This window comes from Pleurodeles waltl, chromosome 9 (genome assembly GCF_031143425.1).
Source record: "Pleurodeles waltl isolate 20211129_DDA chromosome 9, aPleWal1.hap1.20221129, whole genome shotgun sequence".
Classification (NCBI taxonomy): Eukaryota; Metazoa; Chordata; class Amphibia; order Caudata; family Salamandridae; genus Pleurodeles; species Pleurodeles waltl.
The window spans coordinates 470575480-470581589 of NC_090448.1; positions in this window are offsets into that span (position 1 = coordinate 470575480).

Genomic DNA, 6110 nt, shown 5'->3' on the forward strand with positions numbered 1-6110 from the left:
CAAGATCCAGTGATCCTTCACTCCAAGTTTGGTGGAGGTAAGTCCTTGCCTCCCCATGCTAGACTGCAAACCTGTGTATTGCGTGATTTGCAGCTGCTCCGGCTTCTGTGCACTTCTCCAAGGATTCCTTTGTGAACAACCTAGCCTGGGTCCCCAGCACTCCGCCCTGCAGTGCTCAACCCTCTGAGTTGGACTCCGACGTCGTGGGACCCTCCTTTGTGACTCTGAGTTGACTCCGGTTCACAAATCTTCTAAGTGCCTGCTCCGGTGGTTCTGCAGGTGCTGCCTGCTTCTGTGGGGGCTCTCTGAGTTGCTGAGTGCCCCCTCTGTCTCTTCCTCCAAGGGGCAAAATCCGGGTCCTTCCTGGTCCACAGCAGCACCTAAAAACCTCTACTGCGACCCTTGCAGCTAGCAAGGCTTGTTTGCGGTATTTCTGCGTGGAAACACTTCTGCAACATCCAGCACGCCGTGGGACATCTTCCATCCAAAGGAGAAGTTCCTAGCCCTTTTCGTTGTTGCAGAATCCTTGGCTTCTTCCACCCAGAGGCAGCCTCTTTGCACCTTCATCCGGGGTTTCCTGGGCTCCTGCCCCCCCCGACACTATTGCGACTCTTGGACTTGGTCCCCTTGCCTTGCAGGTCCTCAGGTCCAGGAATCCGTCTTCAGTGCTTTGCTGGTGTTTGTGGTTCTTGCAGAATCCCCCTATCACGACTATTGTGTCCTATTGGGGTAGTAGGGGTAATTTACTCCAACTTTTCAGGGTCTTGGGGAGGGGTATCTTGGACACCCTGACTGTTTTCTTACAGTCCCAGTGACCCTCTACAAGCTCCCATGGGTCTGGAGTCCATTCGTGATTCGCATTCCACTTTTGGAGTGTATGGTTTGTGTTGCCCCTAGACCTATGTTCACCCATTGCATCCTATTGTAATTCTACACTGTTTGCATTACTTTTCTTACTATTACTTACCTGTTTTGGGTTTGTGTACATATGACTTGTGTATATTGCTTACCTTCTAACTGAGGGTACTCACTGAGATACTTGTGGCATATTGTCATAAAAATAAAGTACCTTTATTTTTAGTAACTCTGAGGATGTGTTTTCTAATGACATTGTGCTATATGATATAAGTGGTATAGTAGGAGCTTTGCATGTCTCCTAGTTCAGCCTAAGCTGCTTTGCCATAGCTACCTTCTATCAGCCTAAGCTGCTAGAAACACCTCTATTCTACTAATAAGGGATAACTGGACCTGGCACAGGGTGTAAGTACCACAAGGTACCCACTATCAGCCAGGCCAGCCTCCTACATAGGGCGTAATTCATGATTTACATTCCATTTTCTTAGTATATGGTTTGTGTTGCCCCTAGACCTATTTTCTCCCATTGTATTCTATAGCATTTCCTATTGTTTGCACTATCCTGTGTCTAATTACTTACCTTATTTTGGTGTCTAGTGTATAATGCTTACCTCCAGAAAGAGTATTGCCTCTAAGATATTTTTGGTACTGTGTCACCCAAATAAACTACCTTTATTTTTGATAACACTGAGTATTGTGTTTGCTTGTCTATAAGTACTGTGTAACTATAAGTGGTATTGCATGAGCTTTGCATGTCTCCGAGTTCAGCCTAAGCTGCTCTGCTATAGCTACCTCTATCAGCCTAAGCTGCTAGAACACTACTACTTCACTAATAATGGATAACTGGACCTGGTATAAGGTGTAAGTACCTAAGGTACCCACTACAAACCAGGCCAGCCTCCTACATTGGTGACAGCTGTAGGATAAGTACTTCCAATTGCTTTACCACTTTGTTACCTGTGCTTTTCACAAGAAAAGCTTGCTCCAATACTTAGAGCATATAAATTATATATACCTAGAAGTAATTTTCTAACTTTCTAAACGTTCTGTTTAACTTTGCAAAAGTTTTTACAAAGTTCTGAAATGTTTTCTTCTTTTCTCTAAAAAGTTAGCTCTGTTATTCTACTAACTTTTTACTCACTTTCCCAAACTTTGTTTTCTCTTTCAATACGTCTTCTATAGATGTTACTCCCAGAGTTGTGACAACAACATATGAAAATCTTAACTTTAAATGTTTGAAGGGTCTCTGTATTGAAAGAGGTTTGGGGATTGGGAAGAACCCCAATAAGGAGTTCCTCTTAAATCTTCTCCTCCAAGATGACCAGGGACTCAGCACTGGTCCAGATCAGACAGGGGAAGAGGTAGAGGATGATTCCAACCAGGAAGGCTCAGAGGAGCAAACTGACAATCCTGAGGAGGTTACTTCCACAGATCTATCTGTCAGTAAGCAACTGCATCTGGACCCTCCAGGAACTCTACAAGCTGCAACAAAAAAGCAACACGCCTTCTTCAACATTGTATCTCCGGCTTCTGCCAGCAACTGCAGCTGTTTCCTGGTTGTGCATCCTCTGAGGACAGCCCATCTTCCTGCATCAGAAGAGTGAAGGAATCTCCCTTGGGGTGAAATAGTCACTCCACTGCTTCAGCAGGCACCAACGATGACCGGCTGTGTGGATCCCCTCTCCTGGTGAGCAGCATGGATCCTGCATAATGGGTGGTGGACTGAAGTGGTCCTAACAGTCCTCTCTTCCAGCTGTCCAACTTTGGTGGAGATAAGAGCTTGCCTCTCCACGCAAAACAGCACCCCACCTCGTGTTTTGCAGCTGCCAAGGCTTGTTGGCATGCTCCCTCCAAGTCCTTCATGCAACTTGTAGCTGTGGCTCTCAGCACTCTATCCTGTGATGCACAGCTTCCTGAGTGGTTCTCCAGCGGCGTGGGAGCCTCTGTTGTAGTGATGCGTGGGTGTCTTCGGTAACTTTCTTGTCCCTGTGCTGTGGGACTCCTGTTTGCGCTGCCCCGTCTTCTGTGGGCTCTCTGAGTTGCTGAGGGCCCCCTCTGACTACCCCTCCTGGGTAGAGTCTACCTGGTCCTTCCTGGTCCCGGGCATCACCATTTTCCGCTAACCACTTGCTTTGCGTGAACCAAGGCTTGTTGGCGGACTCCGACGACACAAACCCAACTGCAATCCTCCATCCAGCATGGGACCTCACTTGCACCCTCCAGGAACTCGACTTTGTCTTCTTGGGTGCAGTGCTGACTTTTCTTCTTCACCAGTGGTTCTCCATTTGCAACTTCATCTGGGTTGGCAGGGGCTCCTGCCCTTCCTGGACTCCTCTGTGCCTCTTGGACTTGGTCCCCTTCTTCCACAGGTCTTCTTGTCCAGGAATCCACTGTTGGTGTCTTGCAGTCTCTTCTTGGTTCTGCATTATTATTATTCTCATTTCTGTGTGTGTTCTGGGAAAGTTACTGTTATTTACTCCTGCTTTCCTGGTCACTGGGGAAGGTTCTGGTACTTACCTTTGGGGTTTTCTGGTACTCCCAGCTCCCCTCTACACAATACACTTGCCTAGGTGGGAGACTGACTTTCGCATTCCACTTTCTTAGTATATGATTTGTGCTCCCCCAGGCCCATTTCTAACTATTGTGATTTTTCACTTATTGTGCTGTTTTCTAACTGTTTTATGCCTATTTCTGCATACTAGTGTATATAATTTGTGTATTACTTGCCTCCTAAGGGAGTATAGTCTCTATGGTATTTTTTGGCATTTGTGTCACCAAAATAAAGTACTTTATTTTTGTAACACTGAGTATTTTCTTTCATGTGTGTGAGTACTGCGTGACCACAATGGTATTGCATGAGCTTTGCATGTCTCCTAGATAAGCCTTGTCTGCTCATCCACAGCTACCTCTAGAGACCCTTGCTTCTAGACACTGCCTACATTTCACTAATAATGGATAACTGGACCTGGTATAAGATGTAAGTACCATATGTACCCCCTATACACCAGGCCAGCCTCCTTCTCTATTGATGTTTCCAATACAAAGTGATAAACATGGTAAAAAAAACTCTCATTTTATATAAAATATCATAAAATGAATTTTTAGACATTCAGAGAGAGATCAAGATGGCGGCATCTGGTAGTGTAGAGAGAAATGGCAGATCACAATTCAGGATGGCCCAAGCCACAAAGCCATTTAAAATCCATAGCAAATAATACACAAGAAATTAAATGACAGGCAAGAGTGAAACGGGAGCCTTCACAGAACATTAAGGGGTGACCTAACATTGAGATGAGAAGACAGATAGTAGGGCTGTACATCGAACATAGAGAGAAGGAAAGTGCAGCGTAGAGAGAGAAATCAAGGTGTGACAGGATGAGAGGAGAAACTAAAGTTACTGCTTTTAAAGGTGAGGAATAATTGAGGTGCATGTAGAGTTAAAAGTGGACTTACTTGGATAGTGGAAGTAAAAGTCATTTTCATAATCAAGTTTGTTTGCCGATGCCCAAGCTGTACTGGATGTGATGTCATACCGTACAAAGACACCGCATAGTACGATCACTGCAATCTGCCAGATAAAGCAGACCAGCAGCAGCAGCCATTGCATGTTTGTGTTTCTTAACATGGCGGTTGAGGTGTCTTCGACCCTCTTCTGCCAACAAATAAAGAGACGCAGTTGTAATTGCCCAAAGGAAATCCAGTGCCGTCCTGGCAACAAAAGGGAGCACTAGAGTGAAAAAATTTCAACTTTTTTCATCCAAAAAGTGAAAAAAATCCAAATGTAATCTTTTTTAGTCCCAAAAGGGAGAAAATCGAATTTAAATTTTTTTCTTCAAAAAAGTGACAAAGTCCCATTCTGAGTGGGCACTCAGAAAAAATTTCTACTTTTTTCATCCAAAAAGTGAAAAATTCAAATTCAATACATTTCTTCAAAAAAGTCACAAAGTCCCATTCTGAATGGGGACTTGGAAAACATTTCAACCTTTTTCGTCCAAAAAGTGAAAACATCCAAATTTAATTTTCTTCTTCAAAGAAGTGACAAATTCCCTTTCTGACAAGGGACTGGGAAGCTCTTTTGACTTTTTTCAAAAGTTGAATTTTTTTCTAAGTCCCATCTCATTATGAGATGGGACTTAGAAAAATATTCAACTTTTGTCTAAGTTGACATGTGTGCCGCTTCCCATGTCAGAATGGGACATTTTGACTTATTGGATGGAAAGATAAACTTTTTTGATCCAAATAGTGAAAAAGAGCAAATTCATAGTTTTTGTCAAAAAAGTGACAAAGTCCCATTCTGAGTAGGGATTTGAAAACATTTCAAAAATTTTCATCCAAAAAGTGAAAAAATCAAAATTTCATCTTTTTTAGTCCTAAAAGTGAAAAAATCAAATATAATTTTTTTTTATTAAAAAAAGTGCCAAAGTCCTGTTCTGAGTGGGCACTTAGAAAAAATTTCAACTTTTTTCATCCAAAAAGTGAAAAAATCCAAATGTAATCTTTTTTAGTCTCAAAAATCGATTTTTTCCCTTTTGGGACTAAAAAAGATTAAATTTGGATTTTTTCACTTTTTGGATGAAAAAAACTTCAAAAAAGTGACAAAGTCCCATTCTAAGTGGGCACTTGGAAAAAATTTCAACATTTTTCAACCAAAAAGTGAAAAAATCCAAATGTAATCTTTTTTAGTCCCAAAAGGGAGAAAATCGAATTTCAATTTTTTTCTTCAAAAAAGTGAAAAAAGTCCCATTCTGAGAGGGCACTTGAAAAAATTCAACATTTTTTATCCATAAATCTGCCTCTGTATGAAGTTTATAAGTGCATTTTTGAAAGATCCTACAAGTGCATTTAGACACGACTTAGTTTCTGTTGACACAGACTGCGAGTTAAGGTGTCAAATGCAGAATTTTATGCAAATTAGTTTCCTATTTTTCGTCTGTGGCAGTGTTTTGCATGAAAAGGATGAAATGACCAGAGATTATTTGCACTTTCCCAAATTACTTTCCCGAAATACCTGATGTCTCCTTCACTCTGTCATTGTTGAAAAAGGTATGGCTTTTCCTAGGTCAACTATGCCAGTTTATACAGAGATTTGAACTTAAAGCGTCACTTTGAAAAGTTATTGGTGTCAAACAAATCTTGAACATGAAAGCAAAATCTAAATGCCACACTTTTGCACAGTTGTTTGTTTGTTTAAAACACAGGAAAACAAACCTATAAGGGCTCAAGTCGTCCTTTAGTGCCTTGTTGGATTTACAACT